At 47.2% G+C, this 27,589-nt stretch overlaps 1 protein-coding gene across 1 annotated transcript in view; it reads left to right on the top strand.

Annotated features, from left to right (window-relative positions):
- YIPF1 (Yip1 domain family member 1) overlaps positions 1-17,719 on the top strand; it is a 152,824-nt gene extending 135,105 nt beyond the window's left edge. Inside the window, exon 10 of the mRNA XM_086952480.1 lies at positions 16,889-17,719. The gene's annotated coding sequence lies outside the window, so the exon portion shown is untranslated. The remainder of the gene's footprint in view (positions 1-16,888) is intronic.
- The last annotated feature ends 9,870 nt before the right edge of the window (positions 17,720-27,589 follow it).

The raw sequence follows: 27,589 nt of genomic DNA, 5'->3' as shown, positions 1-27,589 counted from the left end.
CGTAGACAAAAAGCAGGTGCGCAAGGCCACTCGCACCGCCCCCCCCCCTCGCCCACAGGAACTGGCCCAGAGTCAAATTAACCTTCCGGAACCATTGCGGCAAGATCGAGTATGAGTGATTTTGTAACTGGTACAGAAGGCGCGGAAGGGCGACCATGTTGAAGATAGCCGACCTGCCGTACAGGTTTAGGGGCATACGAGACCAAGACTTCATCTCAGTCTGAACCCTGTCCCAGACCGGCACTATGTTGCGTTCCCAAGCAATTGCGGGCGAGACCGTCAAAAACACCCCCAGATACTTGAGGCCCCCAGCTGCGACCTGCAGTGTCGATGCCCATGATCCAATCCCCACGCGATGACCTAGCACCCAAAGAGTGGATTTCCGCAGGTTCAGGTTCAATCCCGATACCTCACCGAATATTCTCATGATTTCCAGGACTCTAGGCCCCGACCTATTCACATCTGTAAGGAAAAACAAGACGTCGTCTGCATACAATGCGATTCTGTCCGACTGTCCCGCCTCCCATTCAAAGCCCCGTACCTGCGCGTCCATCCGGACCCACGCGGCCAGTGGCTCCATAGCAAGAGCGAACAGGTACTGCGAGAGGGGGCACCCCTGTCTGGTGCCTCGCCCTATTGGGAAGGCCACATACGTAGCTCCTGCCACCCTCACAGAGACCGTCAAATCAGTATACAAGAGCTTTAGATACGACATAAAATGCGGCGCAAAATTAAGACGTGGGAGGAGTGCAAAGAGGTAGACCCAGCTCAGAGAGTCAAAGGCCCTGTCAATGTCAGCTAGCAACAGCGCTGCCTGGGCCCCAGTTCTCCCAATCGCCTCCACCGCTACATGTGCACGTCTGATGTTATGTCTCGTCGCCCTACGAGGCATAAACCCGGCCTGATCCGGGTAGATCAGTTCCGTGATGGTATAGGGGAGGAGCCGGTTCGCAAGTGCCTTGGCCAGTATCTTGGCCTCAATGTTTAAAAGGGAAATCGGTCGATATGACTCGTGCCTATCTGGGGGTCATCCGGGTTTGCAGAACACCACAATTTCAGCGTGTCTCCAGTCCGCCGGCAGGAGTCCGTGCTCTCTCGCCGCCTCTAAGGCTTCCTTATAGTGTGACCCTAACTGGAGGTGATATTTCTTAAAGAACTCACTCGGAAACCCATTGGGCCCAGGGGCCTTACCGGTATTAAGCTCCCCCAGGGCCGTGCACAGTTCCTCGTCCGACAACAGAGTCTCAAGGCGTTCTCGCATGTCTTCTAGGAGTGCACAGGGTGGGAGGTCCGCTATAAATTTGTCAATGTCCAATGCAGGGAGATACTCCTGTGGAGCATATTGGGCCGTGAAATACTGGGCGAAGCTGTCCGCCAGCTTCTTCGGGGCCGAGATTGAGGCCCCAGCATCATCCCTGAGGTCCGGCAGTACCTGCGCCTGAAACGTGTTTTGGCAGAGTCTATGTATCATCGTACTTGATTTGTCACCCCATTGATAAATTCTGCTCCTTGTCGCCAGCCATACTTGCCGAGCCTCGTCTAGTAGCAGGGACGCATAAGACTGCTGCGCCAGAAGTAACTGTCCCACCTCCCTACCGTCCCGAGCAACTCCACACTGAGTCTCTAGCAATTCCACCGTTGCTGCGGCCTTCACCAGCTCCTCTTTCCGTTTCCGACGAGCCGCCGCGCACCAGGCAATATTCACTCCACGAAGCGTGGGCTTTAGGGCCTCCCATAACGTCCCCACATCTGTCGCTGTGCCCATATTATCCTCCCAGTAGTGAGCTATGGCCAGGCCCGGACTGGCCGTTGAGGGCACCGGGCAATTCCCCGGTGGGCCGCATGGTTGGGGGCCGGTTTTGGGCCCCTGGGGCCGTTTTTGTTACAGGGCCGTTTTTGCTGCAAAAACGGCCCTGTAACAAAAACGGCCGAAAACCGGCCCTGGCACAGAGCGCGATCGCACCCCGCCTCCCTCCCTGGGGGGGGGGTCGGGGGCAGGGGAGTAGGGGGGCCGGCCGAGCACTTTGCCAGGGCCGGTTCTGGTTCCCAGTCCGGCCCTGGCTATGGCCTCCCCCATATAAGCTGAGAGGCGCCACCGAAACGGCTGTCCCCCCCCTATCTAAAGTAACCTCTGCTGTGACGGGAGAGTGGTCTGACAGCCCGCGCGGTAAGATAGACGCCGAGTCAACCCTCCCTATCGCGGCGTTGGGGACAAAGATGTAGTCAAGTCTAGAAAATGATTTATGTCCCGCACAAACATATGTATACTCCCGATCATGTGCATGGAGATAACGCCACGTGTCCACCCATCCCATTCCTTGCACCATGTTTCCCAGTTTGGTGGGTGTGTCTGCATCTTGCCCAACCCTGGGTCTACAGCGGTCTAGTCGGCATTGCATAACATCATTCCAATCGCCTCCTATTACTGCCAGTCCCTCTGGAATCTCCGCCCTCACTGTATACAATTTCTCAATCAATGACCACTGTAAGGGGGGCGGGGCGTATACACTCTCAATCACTAGCGGCTCCATACCAATCATCCCCTTTATAAACACATATCGGCCCTGCAGATCAATCCACTGTGTCGAGTGGACGTAGGACAATCTATGATGGACCAAAATCGCCACTCCTCGAGACCCCCTCACAAACCCCTAAGAAAATGGGGTAACCCATAAGGTATGGACCTGGGCATTTAACGGTATCAAAACAACAGTGGTCCTAGACCTATTAATTATACAGGTTGACTTAAATCAATAATTTCAACAATTTTTTTAACAATTTTTTTTTTTTTTAACAAATTTTTGGTAGAGCAACCACAGTCCATCTGCTCTATCGTACTAGAAGAAACTTTTTTGTACCACACAAAAAAAAACCTAAACCACCAATAAGAGATTACTTTTGATTTATTAACTCATTCATCATATTTCCAAATATACTCCCATGGGGAAATCAACACAAGACAAAAACAGTACAAATGGTGAGGAATACTCCAGATAATCCGATAATCAATATATCGGACTACCAACTGTCCCCTGCAGAACAACAGGTTTTGTCAAAAGGACTCTCCTTTGTCCCTACCACCCTACCAAATGACTTTAACATTAGGATCGAACTACAACAATTTTTTCGAAAGATACGCCTTAAACATTACTTCCATAGGACACCATACAATCCCGTGTCCTCGGGCAGTGGATTACGACCACCCTCTAGGTTTAATCCACCGACACATTCAATTGACAACAAGATACTGGCATATGAACAAGTAGTGTTGAGGGATGTTCAAGAAACCCTTGCGGTTCGACAATACGTCCCGTATAACATAAGTCGGGAGGAAAAGACTGCACTACAATCTTTAAAGAACAATAGGAACATCGTTATAAAGCCCGCCGACAAAGGCGGGGCAATCGTTGTCCAAAACCTTGAGGGCTATAAATCAGAAATCCTCTCGCAACTGAAAAAACCAGGGAATTATGTACTTCTGAAAAGTGACCCTACTAAATCCATCTGTGAGTCCATCCAAAAAGTAACCAATGTTGCCTTAAATCAGGGTATCATTAACAAAAATGAATATGACTTTCTCAATAATAAGAACCCGAGAACTCCGACAATATACACCCTGCCTAAGGTGCACAAAGGGCTACAGGACCCTCCGGGAAGACCAATTATCTCAGGCTGTGGGTCCCTCCTGGAGCCCTTGTGTAAGTACGTGGACGTATTCCTAAAACCTATAGCAATGGCAACACCCACGTATATACGTGACACCACACACACTATCCAACTAGTGGAGGGGTTTCAATATGATCAGACTACGTGTATACTAGCTGCGATGGATATCGCTTCATTATACACGAATATTCCACAGAATGACGCGTTGACATGCATGGAATATGTACTTAACAAAAGAATCGCACCCCATAGAGTACCCACGGAATTCATTATCCAACTTCTTGAAATTGCTATGAAGAAGAATTTCTTCGTATTCCAAAATGATTACTACATTCAAACTAATGGGGTGGCAATGGGGGCTAGCTTTGCCCCAAATCTTGCCATCATCTATATGAGTGAATACGAAAGTAAGTACATCCTCAATCAATATAATCCGTACCGCAGTAATATCTTATTGTGGGTACGGTATATTGATGACGTTCTCTTGATTTGGCAGGGACAACAGTCAGAACTCACAGAATTCCACAGTTGGGTGAATAATTGTTCAAATGCGATACAGTTCACCTTGGACTCTAATGCGTCGACTATCAATTTCTTGGATCTTAAAATTAAGACAGAGGAGGGTAGATTGTACACCACCTTACACAGAAAGACCAGTGAAAGGAATACCCTCCTTAGATATACCAGTCACCATCCACGTTTAGGTTTTTTGTGTGGTACAAAAAAGTTTCTTCTAGTACGATAGAGCAGATGGACTGTGGTTGCTCTACCAAAAAATTGTTGAAATTATTGATTTAAGTCAACCTGTATAAATAATAGGTCTAGGACCACTGTTGTTTTGATACCCCTCACAAACCCAGCATGGTAGACCTGTTCATAGCCGTATCTCTTCAGGTTGAGCGTTTTATTGCCCAACAGATGCGTCTCCTGTAATAGGAGAATGTCCGCTCTCTCCCTTTTCCCCAGCCTCAGAACTGCGCCTCTCTTAATCATATCTAACATCCCCCACACATTCCAACGCAACACTCTCATTGAGGCCCTAGGTGACCTCAGTCCGAGATCCTCAACCGCCATCTAATCGCAAGCACATCATCGGGCACAGCAATGGGCATAGTGGGCATGTACACACCAAGAACAACAATCGAGACATTGTGCAGTGCAACCCTCCCCACCCTCCCCAACCCCCATTCCACCCCCAACCCCCATTCCACCCCCCCAAAACTCCAAGCCCCGTGCCCTCCCCCCAACTCCCCCTCAACCCCCCAACCCCCCCCCCCCCCCCCCCATACCTCAGCAACGTTGAAGTACCTGTCATGGCATAGGATATCCCCAACCCCCAACGGGAGGCCGGAGACCATCTATCCCAATGGATCCCCATGAACAACCCACCCAATCCCCAACCTACCCCCTCAAGAAATGAACTCCTCTAAACCCGGGGAATGCGTCCGCTCTCCAGTCCGCTTCCCCCTCACCCATAACAACATCCCATGTCAGCAAAACCACTGTCATTCACACAACTCTGACGGTGATTCCCGAAGGCTTCTGCCATCTTCAGCTGGGCCTCACATGGCCGCTCAAATCTTTCGCGCAGAACTATGAGCCAAAGTTTTAATTAGGACTCCACGATCCCTCACGAATCCAGCTTCTGAGTATCCGGAGCCTCGGTCTCCCCAGTTCCCCCTTCCTTGGAGGGAGAGCGTCTCGAAGGTCGGGATCTCCAGTTGCTCCTACTCCGCGAGCGTCTGGGGGTCAGTGGCAGCGCCGCTGTTGAGGATTAGTCAGAGTCTCGCGCTGGCGGAGTATGTGCCCTGATTCGAACAGTCTCATCGGTCCAGGTGAATACCTCCTCCGGAGAGTTAAAGAACTGTGTACAAGACTGGTATACTACCCGCAGGCGGGCCGGGTAAAGCAAGGCATATTGGATTTTGAGGTCCCTCAGGCGTGCTTTGGCCGCTGTAAAGGATTGCCGTTGTTGTTGCAACAGCTTTGTATAGTCCGGAAATATCAGAATTCTCTGGTTGTCGCACATAAGGGGCTCCTTCATTCGCGCTTGTCTCACGATAGTGTCTCCCGATCATGGTAATTGAGTAGCTTGGCTATTACCGGCCGGGGTTGAGCGCCAACAGGCGGCTTCTGGGTAAGCGCTCTATGTGCTCGTTCAATTATGAAGCAACGAGAGAGGGACTCTGGCGGGAGCCAGCCCTCCAGCCACTGGGTCAGGAAGGCCTCCATGTTGCCCTTTTAGCAACCTTCCGGAAATCCAACGAACCTTAGGTTGTTACGCCGAGCCCGCCCTTCCGCGTCCTCCGCCCGGCCCTTATGAATCTCTTACATGCTGGCCACCTTCTTCAAGATCGCCACATCATCCTCAACTCCCGTTATTCTGGTCTCAGCTTCCGTGATACGGGCCACAGCATTCCGCAGGTCTTGGCGTAATAGAGTGACGTCTGCCCCCACGGCCCCTATCTTTGCATCCAGCATGTCTCTAGATTGTGTAATCGCCGCCATGAGAGCTGTGTTGTCCGGCCCCGACGCCTGATGACTTCCCGAGGCTCCCACACCCCACTCGGGCCTGTGAACTTGTCTATTGTCCCCTGCTTCGAGGCACCACCGCCACTCCCGCCTCTGGTCATGTTCGATGGCGGTTGGGGTCACCACTCTGGGCCCCGCCGTGCGTATCTCCTGGCTCCCAGTACCGCACCACTGGAGGGGGGCCTCTCGCCAATATTTTGCTCGTTTTCCAAGGCCCAGCGGGGCCTGCCAGACGCACCTCTTATAGATTATAGGACCCAGAGGGCCAGTCAGCCGCTAACTCAGGATGCACCCAGCGACCCACGGACCAAATGTCTGCTCCTGTAGTCTGTTCTGCCCACTCACGATGCCACACAACACCTTCTCTGGTTCCCTCGAAGGAGCGGCTCCAATCCCTTGAACACGGGACCACTACACGAGGCCCACGGGCCTTACAACTGCCGCGGCATGCCTGATCCGGTCTATTTTCACCACTTCCATGCTCAGTGTAGGCGTCTTCTCTGTGAGCAGATCTTTTCCCCCAGGTTCGCTCCGCGGTCCGACCCAACCGCCGAACGGGAGGTGTCTCCAACCCAATGTGGCAGCCTCAGCGGTTTGGCGTGGGAGCTCCTGCCGCGGCACACAGCACATCCAGTGTAGACCCACTCACCCCTGTGTAGCCTGGGGGGCAGAGAGGGGTGGTCGTTTCAGCGACAGCAGCCACGGGCCCCTCCCGCCGCGGTCCGATATGACCGCCGGTGTCCTGCCGATCGCCTCTCCGCTCCCGCCACTCCACCGGGCCACCACTCAGCACTCCCCGGTTCGGCTCACCTTTTGAAGGACTCCTCCATGTCCCAACCGCACTTCGGGGATGCTGCCACCGCCTCCGGCTAGCTGATCGCCAAAATCTAGGTCCCGGCTGAGTGGCGCAGCCCAGGCCGTATCACCGCTGTGTCCCCAGGTTGACCACCCGGTCTCCACTTTCAGGCGCGCTCTGGTACCTCACTATGTCGAAGAGCAGTCTGTGCCGTCAATACACTGGCCACTGTCATCGACTCTTCCGCAGCGCCGACCGCCCGCCGCTGACCTGCTATCGCCGGGAGCCGCGAAACTCTAGGTCCCCGGCGCCTCGTCTGGGCATAGGCCGCTCCGCCTCAGGACGTGATTCCCGGCCTTCCGCACCTCAGATTCGGCCCAATTTCCCTCCGGGCCCACCAGCCACCTTCTGCTTCAGGGCACCTCATCAGGACACTTTTGGGCAAGGGAGAAGCAGGATAATTTAGCGGATATTGGAACGGCGGGACGGAGCTCTTCTAAGCTGCGTCCGCCACGTTGGCTACCTTGGCCACGCTCCCCCTCCGTTTTATCATTTGTCTGCTTTTTTTTCCTCTGTCCTGTCCTCTACATCCTTTCATTCTATCTTCTCTCTTCTTCACCCCTTCCATGCTGGTGACGAACCCCAGCCGTCATGCACTACGGTGCTCGTGTGCTGATGACGGCTGGGGTTCGTCACGGCCCACCCCTGTTCGTCCGGCGGCCGCACACGGGGGAAATCGCGGCCGCACAGAAGGGGTTAATGCTCTCTTCTTCACATCATGGCTGCTTTCTCTTTGTATATGATTTGCTCTCCTTTTCTTCTACTTAGCTCCGTCTTATCTCTCTCCTCTCCTGTTGTTTCTTTCTCCTCTTTACTCCTACTCTCTCATATCTATAAAACTGCTGCTGCCTGTGACCCCTGTCATCAGCCTGTACATGTCTCTGCTATTTTGAACTCTGCGTTTTCCTGTTGTCTTTCCTAAAGAAGAGGAAGACGACATATGTTTTACTTTATTACCTACACCGAGTGCAAAAACAAAATGTACACCAAATGAAAATTATTTTTTTGCATATATTAATCAGTGCAGTATAACTGCGTAATTTGCAGAACAGGTTGCTGCTCGAGCACAGCAGGTGATGTCACTACTAGTGCTGCCTGTAATAAGTAGGCCCAGGGAAGGCGACAGCATTGGCATCCACCGCTCAGCTTGCTGTGACCCTGCAGGCCACAGCACAGGCATTGTACCCAGCCGTAATGCTGCCAATGCCGGTAAATATGACTGTGGTGCCTACTGGACTTACGCACGCTCAGCAATTACCATGTTGGGGTGCAGCGCACAGATTCTACAGGTTGACGCCATGGCGCACAAAAGTTGTGTTGGGCCACAGCTGCATTGAGCACGTTGAGGATAGCAGCAATGCAGGGCTGCAGGATATGCTACTCTGGCTACACAGCAAGTGGAAAGTCCACACTTACTTAGGTTTATTTTTCCTCAAGAGCCCTCACTCCCAAGTTCCAAATGCGCTCTCGCAGCTTCCTTGCCTCAACTCCGTCTTGAGCCAGCCCCCAGCTACAATTATCCAATAGGAGGCTTAGGCTCAGGCAGTGGCATGGTGCAGAAGGCTCTGGGAATAGACTGCAAGACATAGTTTGTCGATGACTTCTTGGATTTGTGATTGGCGAGATGACCTCATCACTAACTAGGTGATCCACAATCATGCCTGTCTGGACAGGCGAATGATGGCCTGTCTAGGAACATTTACCAGCCAGAAACCATGCAATGTATGTTTTTATCTTGAATTTGAACAATTAATGTTGAGACCACCACCTGCAGGGTCAAAAATTGTAGCCCCAGCCCTATGAAAGAAGTGCAGGTGCTGAGCACCTGAAAGCTCCTGCTAAAATTAGGCACTAATAAACACCATATCTTGCTGAGGTAGTCAGAGGAGAAAAGGACTTCAATGCCGACACACTGACGCGAGACGCTGAGGTTCCTGCATGCAGACACCACAGCTCGCAGTGGTCTGACATCCTTTGAGGGGTGTCCATCTCGAGACCAAGACGGGATCCTACAGTCTCTCCCCTCAGGTAATGGGGTTGACTTTGTCCTAGAGGGATTATTGGCTTTTACCCCTACATACATGCTAGGTACACTTAGGTACATCTAGTTAGAGTCGCATTGTAGGAGTAGCCATTTTACTCTTGTGTTTTATTACTTGCCTATATTCATTGTTTTAGCACTAAGGTAAACATCTACCATCCTTTTACTTTGTTGGTGCTTATAATCATTTATTTATTTATTTATTTTATTTATTTATTTAGCTGTTTTATATCGCGCTCAAATACTACCAGAGTGTCCTGGCGCGTAAGAGAAAACAAGCATGTGGCCAGAGGGAGAGAAGAGAACAGAAATTAATAAGCCATTCTGAAAAGATATGTTTTAAGTGCCTTTTTAAATGTCACAAAATTTTCAGTTAATCTCAGGGAGAGAGGGAGGATATTCCAAGTCCTGGCCGCGGTGACAGCAAGTGATTGGCCTCCCAAACGAACTCGCTGAAATCGGGGTACTCTTAAGAAATTACAATCTGCAGAACGCAGAGCCCTAGTAGGGACATAGCGGGAAAATCTGTCTCTCAAATAAGAAGGGCCAAGGTCATGAACTGCTTTAAAAGCTATAGTAAGAATTTTAAAGGTAATCCTCTGTGCTACTGGCAGCCAATGTAGTTCCTTCATGTGAGCCCGAGGACTTTCTCTATATGGCACATTGCACAGTAGGCGAACAGTCGCATTTTGGATGATCTGGAGCTTTGAGACCAAAAAAGCCGGAGAGCCACACAACAGAGAGTTGGCATAATCGAGACGTGATAGAATAAGGGCTCTTGCGACCGACTCTCTTGCTGAAGAAGGTAGATAAGGAAAAATCTTCCTCATGGCTTTTAGGGACCCGAAGCACACCCCAGTGAGTTTTTTTATGTGTGCCTCGAATCGCAAATCCTCCCCAAACCAGACTCCCAAATTTTTAGCAGGGATATTGACAGCGCCTGGCTGGGGAAAATCAGAAGGCCATAGAGTTTCTCTGAAATTGGACGGAAACTGGCCATATAGCAGGATTTCTGTTTTATCTTCATTGCACTTCAGCTGTGCTGCTGCTAACCAGTTAAACACAGCGGAAAGGCATGAACGCACTACCTCAGTGTCAGTGTTCGCATCTGGCCACGTGAACAGGAGCTGCGTATCATCCGCATATGCTAATATTTTCGCTCCCATTTCTTCAGCTAAAAAAATAAGGGGGGTGAGATATACATTAAAAAGGAGGGGGCTCAAAGTAGAGCCTTGGGGAACTCCTGTAGTAAGGGATTTAATCGAGGATGAATAAGGAGGAATCCAGACCTGCTGAGATCTTTCTGTAAGAAAGGATTTCACCCATTCCAGAGCAGAACTCACTATGCCGATATCGGCCAGTCGTGCCAAGAGAAGTGTGTGTGGGACAGTGTCAAACGCAGCAGAGAGGTCCAATAAAATTAGGACCGCTCTGCCGCCACTGTCCAGGCACCCTCTAATCGCCTCTGTAACCTCCACCAGCGCTGTCTCTGTGCTATAGGCTGCACGAAAGCCAGATTGGGCAGGATGTAACGCCCCTGAATTTTCCACAAAGGCATTAAGCTGGGAGAATGCCAGCTTCTCACCAACTTTAGCCATAGCTGGTAAAAGAGAAATAGGTCGATAGTTATTATAGTTTATATCTGTTACTGTCTTATGGTTGTTTCAGCGTACCTATTTTACACTAGAATGACGCTGGTTCAATAAATGCTTACTGAAACACTTCCCCGCCGTTCATTCTGTGCATCTCTCTGAGACCAAGTGAGCACAAGTGACTGAGCGAAAAGTATTGCACTGTTTCATCATCCTGAGGGATCAGAGTTGTCATGTTTGATAGTTGCCAAGAACTGTTCTCTCCTTGGTAAGAGGGGTTTCTAGTGGCACTGTGAGCTTGCTGGTATACAGACTAACATAACCGGTGGGGGTGTCCGGAATCAGTCTGGACACCAAACCCACAGTCAGTTTTCTAAACGAGCAGATCCCATATAGGTATAGGAACAACACAACAGCATATGACAAAGACAATCAGATTTGGGATGATATTGACAAAGTCCATCCCAGTAGGTCTCTCCACCACTTCTCCCTTTAACCCAGTGCTTCCCAAATGTTTTAGAACCGTTGCCCAATTTTTAGAACACATTTTGTGACCCAACAAGCTTTAATGGACATAAGGTGGGCAATTCCTTTTTTTTTTAGGGCTCGGGCCTCCCCTACACGGAGTGTAGGAGGAGCTTGCGAGCTCTTTAGTATTTAGAATTTTCAGAAAGGACTCCGGCTGGGACATTCCTTAGATTTTTCTGGCATCTGCCTAGTGATTCGTCTTCGCTGTGCTGTGTATTCAGTAGCGTTGACGTGATAGGCTGTATGCAATGTACGCGTGGCCGAGTTGGCATTTTCTGTTCGCGAACGAGCACTGGAGAGTGATTCATCTTAATTAGGAGCTGTCAGAGTGCCCGTGTAATGCAATCCAGATGATGCGTGCGCTTTCACAGCGGTGAGCGCGTTCAATGTTAAATGACGAGAGAGGCAGCAGGCGAGGCTCACAGAAGATGACTCATACATGCTGTTCCCAAGAAGAGCTCCGGAGTGGAGCTGGATTGATGCGATTTCTTGGCGTGCAAAATCAAACAACGTCTGAAGTTGTGCGCACACGCATAACGCAGTTTATCCGCTGTCAGAAACTGCTTAGAAGCACATTTTTACCTCCAGATATTATTTACATCCAGGATGTACAAACACCAAACGCTCCCTACAGTTGCAAAGGCCTCGGGCCCGAGCGGCACCCGCCACGGCGGCTTCCAAAAATATTCCTAAATCACGACATATGTGCCTCACGGCACCCGGCTGTTTGCTCTGCAGGCCGACACAATGCAAGCCGCACTTATTCAATTTCCATGAAGTTTACCGAATTTGCAAGATCAGTAGGGTGGGCCCGGCGGGGAGGCAGCACCTCTGAGGCAGCCGGTGCCTTGCGGACACTTTGCATTCTGCCGCTCTCTGCCGCTGTAGCCATCCAGTTAATCTCCACAGCAAAGATTAGTTTATTCGATTAAGCGTGTTCCCTCCGGACCGTCCCCGCAGCTCCCTGGAAAACATCAAGAGCGCCTCTCACCAGCCGCGCGAGCTGCTAAAAGGATTCAATAAAGTAAACGCGCCCCCCTCCCCTTCTTCCTTTTATATGATTGGAAAATAAATTGAAAATGAATTTCGGCTATTGCTTGTGTTTTAAATACGAGATAAAGGTCGGCTGCCTCCAGCTATCTCGATGGCGGGAGTTTAACAGGAGCATGTTTCGCAGTTATAAAATCGTGTTGTCGGTTTGCGGATGTGTCAGACCGTCCACGTGTGTATGATTAGCCAGTTTGATATTTAAATCGATGAACGCTGGTTTGCGTCTTGTAGTGCTGTCTAGCACCCCAAGTAGTTTTGTGAGTTTCATGTAATAAGGAAGCTAATTTGTGCATATTCGTCTTCCTGTAACCAAAGTCCGGAGCAGAGTGTGACATCATCGTGATGTCAGAACTGACACACTCATTTAGAAGTGGCGGCTAAATTATGAGCTAGGGGTCTGAGGCAACAATAACTTTACTGTGCTAATGACCAATACATTAACGATAGTAAGGTTTCCGTACTTTATTCCGCTCGTATTTGGCTCAACATGTTCATAAAGGGCCTACCCAGGAGTGGTTAATGAAGGGGACTAACAAGTGAAGCAGTATTCATGCCCGATTTGCACACACCTTTAGCTCATTTCACATATTATCCACTCGCTATTATCAGTAATGAAAATCTGGTTCAAAAAGTGAACAAGGACAATTTGAGGCCACCTGGTCACCAGGGCAAAAAAGGTTCCAAAATGTGAGTCAGTTTTCTCACCAAGATATGTGCCAAAATGAACGTGAGGTACCCAAGGAAGCGTTAGATGTTTGACCCGGGAACTGCAATGCAATTTAGTTTAACATCCAGAAGGCGGCGCTGTTTTTGCTATTCACTATCATGTAGAAATGAATCTGCATTTTTTTCCGACTACCTTATATTTAAAAAAAAAAGACCAGGCATGACTGGGTCAGTGTAGGAAATTCCTCCAAACTGCTCAGTTTAATAGGTCATGCTTAGGGAGACGTGCTATGCATTATGATAAAAATGAAGTGCACGAAAAAAAAATACTTTCATGTATTATTAAAAGAATTGCACAAGTCATGTACAGCACACGCACGCATGTAGAGTAGTGAGTAGTGAGTAGTGAGTAGTGAGTAGTGAGCAGTGAGTAGAGTAGTGAGTAGAGTAGTGAGTAGAGTAGTGAGGTGAGGTGAGTAGAGTAGAGAGTAAAGTAGTGAGTGCAGAGTAGTGAGTAGAGTAGTGAGTAGAGTAGTGAGTACAGAGTAGTGAGTTGAGTAGTGAGTAGAGTAGTGAGTAGTGAGTAGAGTAGTGAGTAGTGAGGTGAGTAGTGAGGTGAGTAGTGAGTAGTGAGTAGAGTAGTGAGTAGTGAGTAGTGAGTAGAGTAGTGAGTGCAGAGTAGTGAGTAGTGAGTGCAGAGTAGTGAGTAGTGAGTAGAGTAGTGAGTAGAGTAGTGAGTGCAGAGTAGTGAGTAGTGAGTAGAGTAGTGAGTAGTGAGTAGAGTAGTGAGTAGAGTAGTGAGGTGAGGTGAGTAGAGTAGTGAGTAAAGTAGTGAGTGCAGAGTAGTGAGTAGAGAAGTGAGTAGTGAGTAGAGTAGTGAGTAGATTAGTGAGTAGAATAGTGAGTAGAGTAGTGAGTAGAGTAGTGAGTAGAGTAGTGAGTAGTGAGTAGTGAGTAGTGAGTAGTGAGTAGTGAGTAGTGAGTAGAGTAGTGAGTAGAGTAGTGAGTAGAGTAGTGAGTAGAGTAGTGAGTAGAGTAGTGAGTAGAGTAGTGAGTAGAGTAGTGAGTAGAGTAGTGAGTGCAGATTAGTGAGTAGTGAGTGCAGAGTAGTGAGTAGTGAGTGCAGAGTAGTGAGTAGAGTAGTGAGTAGTGAGTAGTGAGTAGAGTAGTGAGTAGTGAGTAGAGTAGTGAGTAGTGAGTAGAGTAGTGAGTAGTGAGTAGAGTAGTGAGTAGAAAGTAGTGAGGTGAGTAGAGTAGTGAGTGGAGGGTAGTGAGTAGTGAGTAGAGTAGTGAGTAAAGTAGTGAGTGCAGATTAGTGAGTAGAGAAGTGAGTAGTGAGTAGTGAGTAGAGTAGTGAGTAGAGAAGTGAGTAGTGAGTAGTGAGTAGAGTAGTGAGTAGTGAGTGCAGAGTAGTGAGTAGGGAGTACAGTAGTTAGTAGTGAGTAGAGTAGTGAGTGGTGAGTAGAGTAGTGAGTAGAGTAGTGAGTAGAGTAGTGAGTAGTGAGTAGAGTAGTTAGTAGAGTAGTGGGTAGAGTAGTGAGTAGAGTAGTGAGGTGAGTAGTTTGTAGTGAGTGCAGAGTAGTGAGTAGAGTAGTGAGTAGTGAGTAGAGTAGTGAGGTGAGTAGAGTAGTGAGTAAAGTAGTGAGTGCAGAGTAGTGAGTAGAGAAGTGAGTAGTGAGTAGAGTAGTGAGTAGTGAGTAGAGTAGTGAGTAGAGTAGTGAGCAGAAAGTAGTGAGTAGAGTAGTGAGTTGTGAGTAGGGTAGTGAGTAGTGAGTAGAGTAGTGAGTAGTGAGTGCAGAGTAGTGAGTAGTGAGTGCAGAGTAGTGAGTAGTGAGTAGTGAGTAGAGTAGTGAGTAGTGAGTAGTGAGTAGAGTAGTGAGTAGTGAGTAGAGTAGTGAGTAGTGAGTAGAGTAGTGAGTAGAGTAGTGAGTAGAGTAGTGAGTAGAGTAGTGAGTAGTGAGTGCAGAGTAGTGAGTAGAGTAGTGAGTAGTGAGTGCAGAGTAGTGAGTAGAGTAGTGAGTAGAGTAGTGAGTAGTGAGTGCAGAGCAGTGAGTAGAGTAGTGAGTAGAGTAGTGAGTAGAGTAGTGAGTAGAGTAGTGAGTAGAGTAGTGAGTAGAGTAGTGAGTAGAGTAGTGAGTAGTGAGTGCAGAGTAGTGAGTAGTGAGTAGAGTAGTGAGTAGAGTAGTGAGTAGAGTAGTGAGTAGAGTAGTGAGTAGAGTAGTGAGTAGTGAGTGCAGAGCAGTGAGTAGAGTAGTGAGTAGAGTAGAGAGTAGGACATCACAGGCAGCAGCTGTGCAAGCTTCTTACACTCAGAAGGAGACCACAGGCAGCTGAGGTGCAATCTTCTCCCACTCACAAGAACGACATCACATGCAGCAGCAGTGCAAGCTTCTTACACTCACAAGGAGACCACAGGCAGCAGAGGTGCAAGCTTCTCACACTCACAAGAAGGACATCACAGGCAGTAACGGTGCAACATTCTCACACTCACAAGGAGATCACTGGCAGTACACACCACATGAACACACTCCATAACACATAGCAACAATACATTGGCATTTACAATGCCATTAGCTCAAACTCAAATAAATCCGAGCCCGATTGCATTTCTAATGCTTGTTTTTTATGTAACTAAATCGTTGTGTGGTAGCACACTGCCATTCACAGACTGCACATTTTCCATTGAAATGGCTGCAAATGTCCACAGACATACAGTTTTACTGATAAAACTATATTGCATGCAAATGATGATGTGTAGAAATCGGGTTTTCATGAATATTTATAATTTGTTCATCACCAAGTAAAGTCAGAATTACCAAAATAAATTTGCTACATTTTTTCTTCAAACTGCTGAATGTGTACAGTTCGTGTTCAGTAATTTACATTTTGTTGTGAGTTACAAAAAATGACATCCTTCAGCCTTTCCTTTCACACTCCTTGTGCTCTAGCCATATTATCACATAATTCACTTAACCTTACTTTCTCTAACTGCAAAGTGAGAGGGGTCTGTAAACACAAGCCCCCATGTTAAAAAGAATAAGAATTGTGTCAGAAGACATTGCCTGATATTTTACCTCTGTCTTTGATGCACAGCCAAAGTGACAAGATAAATGCAGAATTTAAATGCATCTTAATATAATACTTGGACTTTCCTGACGCACCGAGAATTGTCTCACAACCCACCAGTGGTTCAGTAAACCACTATTTGGGTAATACTGCTTTAACCTGTGCCTGCTCAGGACCATAAACTTTAAACACAGCATCTTTAAATGATCAACCCAGTTCAGTAACCAGCTAAGTGGACCATAAGAGGTGCCAAAATGGGACCTGTAAACCTGCTCAAAACTGCCAGCTTACTGAAAACCATAAACTGTACACCTATCCCTCACACTGCTAAGCACTGCGTCTCGTAATACGATAACCACACCTTAGTGGTCAACACACACAACATGAACAAACGCCCCACATTGGATCAAAACAGACAACACTGTTTCATCCACACACCCTACACTGGGTAGCGTACTACCCGTGTAGGCAGGCACTTCGGTGCCCCACATAAGGAAGTGCTGGTTAAATGTGGCAATACAATACAAATAAAAGAAAATATGGTTCCAAATATAAACATATTGCCTAACATAGTGACTATTCAGAGGCAAACTACAATGCTTGACTGTGCTCAAGGCTGAACTATACGTTTTGGGTAGATGTTCTCCTACTTAACATTATTTAGTTGTTAAAGTGATTAGCTCATGTTTACGTTTAAATAAAAAACAGAGATAATACAAACTCTGCATTTGTGGATTGAAAATGAAATCTGCATGCTTTAAGCTATTTTCTGTGCAAATAAAATATCCGGTTGTTAATTTAGTCTTCATTAATTGGCAAGATATTTTTCTAGTCAGATTCAATTAATAGAAGGCAAAATATCATCTTTCATTGTACATTTATGTCTTTCAGGTTTATTTCCCTTCCAATAAGGTTCTCTTCTTCCACCATGTATTTATTTACACTTTGGGTAACCGAAATGAAGACAAGCTGGCACCAATTTTATAAGAAGCTGCCAGGACTGATTGATGGAGACCGGTGACATGGAAATAATGAAGTGAAGAATAATTAATTATTTAGGCAAACAGAATCTTTAATGCTTGCAGTCTAGTTCCTTTTTTTATCTGAGACTCTGGTTCCACCATTTGTACATTACTTACTGGATATATAGGATTTTCTTAATAACTATTCAATACATGACTGCACCTGTTCACTTAATGTTTTGTCCTTTATTTATTCTTTTTTATGTAGTGTGCTGGCGCTCAGTACAATATGAACTATTTTGGTAAAATGCATTTGTTATTGTTGCATAATTATGCTTGGGATACTTTGAATTAAATGGTGTGGTTTACTATTTATAATGTCTCTAAAATCAAATGAGACTAACGCAGACTTACATAGCTGCAGAAGCTGTTTCCCTCAGTGAGATCCTCTGCACTTACTCAGTCGTGGCGCCTTCTACTTCCACTGTGGTCTAAGGAGCTTGACCATGTTGTACTCATACATGCCTTTAACTGTCAATGGAAGGTGTTTCTTGTCTAGTTTAAATTTTAGTATTGTCCTATTAAAAGCTTTATTTTAATGCATCTTTTTTTCAAATTTCAGTTATGGAACAAGGACATTTAGTTTTCAAGAACTGCCGGATTTCATATTTCTATTCTATGTTTTAGCCAGCAACATTCTAGGAGTATAGACAATTTATTTTTTTGATGCCCTTTTACAATAAAATAATTACCAGCCGTACCTTATTTTATGTTTCTTATGCCTTAAACATTTCATTTTACCAAGTGACAAGTTCGTTATTAAATGCCACATGTTCATTATTTAAGGAGTGTGACTTCATCACTTTAAGTGCCTTTTAAGAAAAAGCCTCTTATTGCATGATTAACCGCTACTAAAGTGGCACAGCAAAGCATTTCTTCAGGCCTGCCCCTGCAGCCTGAGTGTGCAGTTTTCAAACTGCAAATTTGACATGGCAAAATAAACCATTTTTCAAGGCTAAACCTTCTTTGGTCACCTTTAAGGTGAGCCCTAAAGGCTTATAGGCAGGGTGTATGGTATTTTAAAGGTATGGCATGTGTACTTAAGTTTTACATGTGCTGTCAGTGAAAAATGTCAAAAGTAGTTTTTCACTGTGCCCAAGGATGGCACCCATAGAAAACACTCTATTACATTATAATACCTTCTAATGCCTCATTTCAGTTTGGTAATAGCTACAACAATGATTTGAGGACTCAAATTAATAGTAAGGAAATTGGTATTTTCCTGTCTAAGGCCTCAAGCTTCTCCAGAGCTTATCCCCACCTGTCATCTGACGGCCTTCTGGCCCCCTGCAAGGTGGTGTGAATGGTTCCTAAGAAAGGAAACACAAAGGGCCTTGGGTGGGAGGAGCTGTGACCTCCTCCTGACAGGATGGCCTGGGGGGATGTGGCTCCCAATTGAACCAGCTTCAAATGGACATCACCTTTCCCAGGCAGATGTAACTCGTACGTAGACCTGCCCCTACCATTTTCTAAGTTGCCAGAGTGGCCCCTCTAGGCCTTTGAAAGACAGAAGGACTGCACCTCCTTTTAAACCTGTGCTCCCCACATTTACTCAGGACAGACGAGTGAATTCCAAGGGCTTGTTGGCCTGTTCAGTTCCAGGACACAAATTCTGCAATAAGGCCAAATATCTGCTAAATTCAACTGGATTGGCCCCAGACCTTGCTGGTGGCTTACAGAAGATTGATTCCTAACCCCCAAGTGGTGCCCAAAAGATCCTGGAGCCTTAGTGTGTCCTTTTATAGTATACTCTTTTCTCCTTCAAAATTGCAAGAGTGGACATTTGGAAACTTTTTCTGAACTTTTTGTGGAACTGCATGTCCTACTCCACTTGCTGGTTTGAATCCTTACTTCCAAAACATTATCCGAGTTTGTACATAGAGGATTTTGCCAGGACCACGACGGAACACCTTCTGTTGCCAGCACCTTCCTGGGGTTGCCCTTCGCCTACTTGGAGTTTCCAGCCTTTGATGTCGAGCGCCTCAAACTTCCTACCGGAGCGGAGGCTCCCACCAAGGTCCTGCAGTTCAGCCTGCTACCATCAATGAGGCCCTCTTTGGATCCAGCCTGCACCCTGACCTGCCAAGGGTCCTTGTCAATAAGGACTTTTCTGCAGAAAAGCAACTAAGTCAGAAAGTAAACATTCCACTTGGATAAACCTAGCTGTATCTGACCTACGGTCCATCACGGTCCGCCTTAACTTCTGGGGAAAAAAAATCATAACCCTGGTTGATCTCAGATTTAAATTCTTGAGACATGACTAGAAAAAGTAAGGATTAGTGCCAATATTACTCGAAGGGGATTACCATCCACTTAACCTAATATTATACTTTCTCAGAGTGCCTGTCTTTGCTTTCAAGCACATGAGTATACCCTTCACATGCTCAAACGCATCTAACAACTCTTCAGCATGATTTCTTCATTTTGCTCTCCACTTACAACTCAATTCAGTAAAATGTAATACACTCTTCTACATTTCACTTAAGTAAATGCTTCTTTAGTTTGTAAACAAATGTCACATCAGTCTGCCTCTAGATTTCCTAAATAGCCAATGTCTTCTGCAACTGCACATATGCCAGATGTGTTATACTGTGGCTTGATCTCTAAAATCCATAGTACTGGTCCAATAAATCCCTTATCCATCACTTGATCATGAATACTGTACATATTGGTCCTCCCTCACTAAAGTCTGAAGTGATGTTTTCCGGCTACAAGTGGCACAGTTCTTGCATCAATATACATCTGGTGGAGGGAAACAGGACAGTGCTGTGTTTCAGAAAATACCCACTACCACCTCCAAAGTTGTGGAGGAATTATATTCAGTCAAACAAATCCTTCCTATTCTCAGACTCCTGCCTGACCACAGTCAGCTAGGTGGGGCTGATTTTCTTCTGTTATTACCCTTGCAAATCATTAAGAGTTGCACCCCTGAAATGAGCATGTGTTGCACATACATGCCCTAAGGGCATGTATGTGCGCCACATGGCACTTAGAAAAATGCCAGAAAGTGCATTTTCAAAGAAATTGCAAATTACCACCAACTTGAAGTTGGTGGTTGCGATTCTTTAAATGCATTCGCAAAATATGGAATCACAATTTTGTGAAGGCCTTTTAGGATGATACATCCCCAAAGGCTTTTTCCTGTTCGCAAACGGGCCGATTCGGAGAATCGGCTTGTTGCGAACGGGAAATGGGCTTCATACATATGCCCCTTAATCATTGTCCTAGAAAAAAAGACACCATATTATTCTGTCATGCCCTCTCATCATTTACAGAATTGTTCTTCATCAATGGGTAGTTTGTAGTCTGAATTATGGAATAGTGGTGTGAAGGAGGATGGAGAAGTAGCAAGTCACTGGCTCCTCACCAAATTGTCCCAAATCGCTAATGTAGGATGTGCCCCTTCTGACATGTACCCAATTAAGAGACTGTCTCTTTTGGGTAACCAAATCACATGCCATGGTGCGTGGCATAGTATAGACGCAGACATGTGAATCTAGTGTTTTCTCTGTTTTGCATACTGACCATTCAGATGCTATTCCTAATTGAGCTGCCTGGTGCTGTCTAAGGATAACTGGTTGTACCACTCTGCCTGGCTTCCTGTGTGTAGACAGAACTGACTTGGAAACTCCTGCCTTCCCAAATAAACTCGCTGGCAGCTGATTGTAAAGAATCTATTTCTTTTGAAGGAAGCATAATGGGATGGTGATCTTCCCTTTCCTGGCCAATGTATAAACAGTGGTTGTCAGAGTTTAAGGTCCCTTTTAATTTGTGCAAATAGTTTGGCTTAGTTTGCCCTACAGAAACAACATACCATTACCTTATGATGTGGACTCCTGGCTGTGTCTCAAGGTACCTGGGATGAATTTTGCACTCAGAGGGAAGGCCCTGATGCTACCAGCCTAGTGGCCATATGAAAACCATAAGTGGAGAGATGGATAGGTGCCGCTCGTAGTCGATTTGACATCGGACTTCTACATTGCCACTTCCAGAGGAATAAAGCAGCTCTTGCCCTTGCTGGGTTATCAAGTGCGTCTGTGCTAAGCTACGGGAGACCGGGACTGCGAGGCCCACCAGGCAGTGCGCTCTGACATCTCGCACACCTGCCGCCTCTTCCCGGGTCTCCTCCCCTCATCTGACTCTGTCTCCTGGCTTGTTAAAAGACGACTCGCGGCCCCCGCTCCGCGGGAGCCGCTCGTAGTCGATTTGACATCGGACTTCTACATTGCCACTTCCAGAGGAATAAAGCAGCTCTTGCCGGGTTATCAAGTGCGTCTGTGCTAAGCTACGGGAGACCGGGACTGCGAGGCCCACCAGGCAGTGCGCTCTGACATCTCGCACACCTGCTGCCTCTTCCCGGGTCTCCTCCCCTCATCTGACTCTGTCTCCTGGCTTGTTAAAAGACGACTCGCGGCCCCCGCTCCGCGGGAGCAGCTCGTAGTCGATTTGACATCGGACTTCTACATTGCCACTTCCAGAGGAATAAAGCAGCTCTTGCCCTTGCTGGGTTATCAAGTGCGTCTGTGCTAAGCTACAGGAGACCGGGACTGCGAGGCCCACCAGGCAGTGCGCTCTGACATCTCGCACACCTGCCGCCTCTTCCCGGGTCTCCTCCCCTCATCTGACTCTGTCTCCTGGCTTGTTAAAAGACGACTCGCGGCCCCCGCTCCGCGGGAGCAGCTCGTAGTCGATTTGACATCGGACTTCTACATTGCCACTTCCAGAGGAATAAAGCAGCTCTTGCCCTTGCTGGGTTATCAAGTGCGTCTGTGCTAAGCTACGGGAGACCGGGACTGCGAGGCCCACCAGGCAGTGTGCTCTGACATCTCGCACACCTGCCGCCTCTTCCCGGGTCTCCTCCCCTCATCTGACTCTGTCTCCTGGCTTGTTAAAAGACGACTCGCGGCCCCCGCTCCGCGGGAGCCGCTCGTAGTCGATTTGACATCGGACTTCTACATTGCCACTTCCAGAGGAATAAAGCAGCTCTTGCCCTTGCTGGGTTATCAAGTGCGTCTGTGCTAAGCTACGGGAGACCGGGACTGCGAGGCCCACCAGGCAGTGCGCTCTGACATCTCGCACACCTGCTGCCTCTTCCCGGGTCTCCTCCCCTCATCTGACTCTGTCTCCTGGCTTGTTAAAAGACGACTCGCGGCCCCCGCTCCGCGGGAGCAGCTCGTAGTCGATTTGACATCGGACTTCTACATTGCCACTTCCAGAGGAATAAAGCAGCTCTTGCCCTTGCTGGGTTATCAAGTGCGTCTGTGCTAAGCTACGGGAGACCGGGACTGCGAGGCCCACCAGGCAGTGCGCTGTGAAATCTCGCACACCTGCCGCCTCTTCCCGGGTCTCCTCCCCTTCAGCCCTTTGCATAGTACTTTAGGTGAACCCAGCGCGCGTTAGCGGGACGCGTGTGCGGGACTCATCCCGGGACAAAGCCCGGACTAAGGGCGGACCCTCTTAGACCCTCATAGGCCAGATTAGGCCGGGCCGGGCATACTTTCCTGTTTGTTTTTTGGTACTGGTTTCTACTTAGCCCTTGTTGTCCAAGACATTCCATTTACCTATCATGCCTTCACCAGCTCTGGACAAATCCATAGTGAAGCTGGGGGGGTCCAAGATTAGAACCCTGGATACTGCCCTTGCAGAACGCAGGGTTGAGCGCCGACACTCTATTGAAAATCTGAAACGTAGACCCCTGGTAGATACTGTAGACGGTGGCTCTTCGCTGATTGTTAGTGAGGAATCTCTTTCACAGGAAGGAGTCCCTCTTTTGTTGAGGGAATGTACTGTTAGTCCCAGTCAGGCATCAATGCCTACCCCTTCCCCTAGCCTCTGTTGTACGGCTATTGATCTTATATCCCAACCTACCCTTATTTCTAAATCAAGGAAAGCTAAGCCCAAATTAGTTACTGTGGCCGAGCTGCACGGCCCTCCCCCTAATAAGCGTAGAAGGAAGTCGAGGGCAGGTAAGGGTAAATCCAAACTTTCCCATTCCGATTTTGGAAAACCTACTAAGTCTGTTCCTGTTCCCGGTAAGTCTAATGAAGATACGGGTACTGTTCCTCTCCTTATAAATAGTCTGCCTACTTTACTGCCCCCAGCTGTCCCCCAGGGGAACCTAGAATTCTTACTCAGATCTCTGCTGCAGCCTATCACCGAGAGTATTAAGAGAGTGGAGATCAGATTAACTATTCTTGAGGCTACATTAAGTAGTTTGAATTCACAGGTCAATACCCTTGGAAGACCCCCTGAGACTATGTCCCCTCCCACCTTCCCCCCCACCTCACAACCTCCTCCAGCTATTTCAGGACCAACTGTGGTTACCTCTGCCACCCCTATTTTGCAACCCCTCATGGCCAAACCAGTTCCTCCATGCCATAGTAAAACTATCATTCCCCCACTACTACCAGCAGGTATTACTCCCCCTGTTATAAATCCCAATGGGGCTGTAAATGGTGACGGTATTCCACCCCCTTTACCAGAGAAACCTGCCCCTAGAGTTCGGAGACCCGACCTTCCCCCCGAAGCTAACGATCTTATGGTAGTTATGGCCGGGGTTCCTCCCTTGGAGATGGGGGAAGGTGAGAATTTTTTCTCACTAAAAAATCAAGTAATTAAATGGTTGAACTGGAATAGACCTCTTCCTGCATATTTTAATAATGAAATAGTGATGGTAAGGAGGGTACCCTGGCTGGGTAAGACCAGGAAGTCAATAGTAGGGGACTGTATTTTGGTGAGCTTTAGAGACCCAAGGACTGTTCATTACATCTGCTCGGGGTCGAATAGATCTTCTGAATCCACCATCCGGACCTTGCCTGTATCTTTTTTCTTCCCCCCTGTACAAATGCATCGTGATCAAGCTCAGGACAAATGGACAAGGGTTGATCGGAGGGGTAGATTTTGTGGGTATCCAGCCCAACCTGTTTTTCAACCACCTATGACACCCTTTCATAATTATAATCGTTTTAATTGTCTGAGTGGCCTTAATGGTGTTGATTGACTGCCCACTGCTGTAGACCCCACTATTTCTTTTGATAAAGAGCCTACGGTATTGCCCGACAGTAGCCCTATTTCTATTCAAGATCTTGCAATGTCCCAAACTGCCCCGATAATCCCCGTGGCTTATCCAGTATTATTGGACCCTCTACCTGTCAATAATGCTTTAATCACCACGGTACCAGTGCCTATTCAACCCCCCACTTGTTCCCCTGGGCTGAAGTTTGTTACCTGGAATGTTGCAGGGTGGAGCAGGCAATCGACCTCTCTGGGGTGGAAAGAGATCCTCTCTGACTTTGATATTTTATGCTTACAAGAGACCTGGGCAACTGCTGATATTGAACTGGATGGGTTTGTGTCTTATAACAACCAGGCAATAAGGACAGGTATGGGTAGGGCTAAAGGGGGGTTAGTGATTTTTACATCAGTCAAACTTCCACTATGTTTGATTTCCTACCTCCCTGTGGGACACCACTCCCAAATTTTAATACTAGAACATCCTAAGGGCCATGTTTTTGTGGTGGTCAACCACTATAACAATCTGTTTAATGCCTCAGATACCTCGGTGGCAGAGGAGCTGGGTCCTATTTTAAGGAACTTACGAAACGATGTCAGTAAACCAATTGACATCATTTGGGGTGGGGATTTTAACCTCCGTACTTGCCCGTATTCCTTTACTAGAATTTGTGGATTTGATGGAGACAACGGGGAAAACAGAGCACACTTTGTACATTCTCCCCATGGTGACTCTTTTAATTCCCTCGTGCTGAACCTGGATCTTATGATCCACTCCCCGGCCCTAGATGCGGATGGTAAGCCTGTTCCAACTTTTGTAGGACCCAGCGCGTCTTCTGCCATTGATCACTTACTGGTTTCTACGCATTTTACTCCTCATTGTACGGTTCCCGTCGTTACTGATCTTGGAGGTAGTGATCACCAAGCAATCACCATGCTTATTTCTGCATGGGGGCCTAGTGCTAAGAATGATTATTTGGTATTAGAAGATGTTACCCCATGTAGACAGAATGGTTTCCGTATAAAGTGGAATTTGGATAACTCCGAAAAATTGCAAGCTAGAATTATTAAAGAGGGGTTCGCTGAAATTTATAGTTGCCTTAATCCTGAGGCCCCTAACGGGTGCATTATAACTAATTTTGTGGCACTCGGTGATGCTGTAAAAAGGTGCCTTACCATTACTAAAGCCCGAATTAGGAACCAAAACGTGGGCTGGTTTGATAGCCTATGTACTCAATCCCTGCGGGAACTCAAGTTGGCCTTAACAAAACTCCCGAGAGATAGGGAGGCCGTCAAATTACTTAGGCTTACCTATAAAAGTAATCTTGTACGTAGGAAGCAGGAACTCCGGGAACTTGCCTGGGATGCCCTGAACCAAGCATCAGTACTACGGGACAGTAGGCTGTTTTGGTCTACGGTTAACAGCCCTTTTCTTGCCAATGAAGAGTTTCCCAAACTGTCAGCGCAGGTTAGCGAAGCCAATTGGGTCTCCCATTTTTCTGGTATTTTTAACCCACCCGGGGGAGACTCTGACGGTCCTACTATCCCGATGTCTGACACTAGGATACCTTTGGATATTACCCTATCAGAGGTGGTTATCTCCCTAAGCCAGAGCAAAGGTGGAAAGGCACCGGGACCCGATGGGGTACCGGTAGATCTGTACAAATCTAACCCCAGTCTTTGGTGCCCACTCCTGACCCAGGTGTTTAATGCATCAGTCCTGGAGAACACCCCTCCTACTTGGAGTGAATCCCTAATTCTACCTATTTACAAGAAGGGAGATAGAGGCGAGGCAAAGAACTATCGCCCTATCTCCCTTCTTGATTCCTCCCTGAAGATTATGAGTAGGGTTCTCCTTATAAGGCTTGAGGAGTGGGTTGAAGAAAATAATATCATGGCTGAATCCCAATTTGGTTTTCGCAAAGGCTTAGGGACTACGGAGCAGTGCCTTAACCTTGACCTCCTTATAGGGAAATATACGAGAGCGAAACAAGGGTCCCTATTTCTCTGTTTTGCCGATCTCTCGAGCGCCTTTGACCTTGTGGACCATGAACTCTTGTGGTGCACTTTATTGGCCATGGGCGCCCCCCCGGCAATCATTCACTTTCTGGCTCGTCTCTATAATAAGCTGTCAGCCCAGATACGTTTTGGTCCGTCGGGTGAATGTACCGAGAAAATCAGGGTTAAGTCAGGCATAAGGCAGGGCTGTGTACTGGCCCCCCTGCTATTTTCCCTCTTTATCAATTCCATTGAATCTGAACTCAAAAAGGTCCAGGCTGATTCCCCTCAAGTCGGTGGACTTCCCGTACCAGTTCTGCTTTATGCTGACGATACGGTGCTTCTTTCGCGTACTCCAAATGGGCTACAGAAACTTATGAATACTTTTTATGATTTTATTAATGCGAGGAAATTGAAAATAAATAACACCAAGACCTTTATTATGGCCTGTGGTAAACGGATGAAGTCTGTTATGCCGTTCCATTTCAACAATCATAATATTGAGGTAGTGGATAGGTTCTGCTACCTCGGTGTTACCTTTAACAACAAGGGGAAATGGTCCCAGGAGATCTCAAATGTTAATGGTAGAATGGCCAAAAGCTCATCTGGTATTTTTCGATTCGCTGCAAAGCTAGGAAGCCGCCGTATACCGGATATGGTAGACATTTACAGGCATAGATGTGCGTCTATTGCTCTGTACGGCTCTGGTATTTGGGGCTATAGTCAGCATAGGACACTGCAAAATACCGAGAATGGGTTCCTTAGAAGATTGCTTTGCCTACCTCCCTCGGCACCTACTGCACTGTGCCATAGCGAAGTCTGTTTAAATTATCTGACTGATCTTATGGGATTAAGACCCCTCATGGTATGGAGGTCAATTTGGGCTAAAGAAGAGACTACTTTTTCCAGGAAGATTATCACCGATTGTTTGAAGTTGGACAAAGTCCTTAAGATTCCCTGGCTAAGCTATGTCTCTTCTACTTATGGCAAGGTATTTAATTTTGACATCATTAAGGATCTCTATTGTGCCGTTACTGTATCGAAAAAGGAACTTAAAGATGTTTTCATCCAAACTAAGTCTGATATGCGTAGGGTAAAGTGTACTACCATGTCTACCTATGTATTTTATCACACCACTAAACCTGAAGGAAAGGGCATGCCTATGTACTTAAAATTCATAACCAAGCAGTCCCATCAGTTTGTTCTGACACGTCTCAGACTTGGTATAGTACATAATTTAGTTGCCTTCCCTGAGATGAAACTTCCTAGCCATTCCCCCTGTCCTTGTGATGGTCAGACTAGGCAAAGTACTCGGCATTTCATGCTTATTTGTCCACTCTATATGCATCTTCGCCGTCTCTATCTCAGACCTATGTTTTTAAGTTTATCAGTGTATACTATTACCCAAGCCATGGAATTATTATTTGCACTTGACTCTGCAGACACCTTTTTTTTACTGCTACTTTTTTACTTAAAGCCATTTCTCATAGGAAAAGTCTGGTGTTTTAAATCTTCCGAAATTTTTCATTTCTGAGCTATTGTTTTATTATAATGTTTGTAT

This window comes from Lissotriton vulgaris, chromosome 1_1 (assembly GCF_964263255.1).
Source record: "Lissotriton vulgaris chromosome 1_1, aLisVul1.2, whole genome shotgun sequence".
Taxonomy (NCBI): Eukaryota; Metazoa; Chordata; class Amphibia; order Caudata; family Salamandridae; genus Lissotriton; species Lissotriton vulgaris.
Note: the sequence above shows the minus strand (reverse complement) of the source record. Positions and strands in the feature narration are given on the sequence as shown.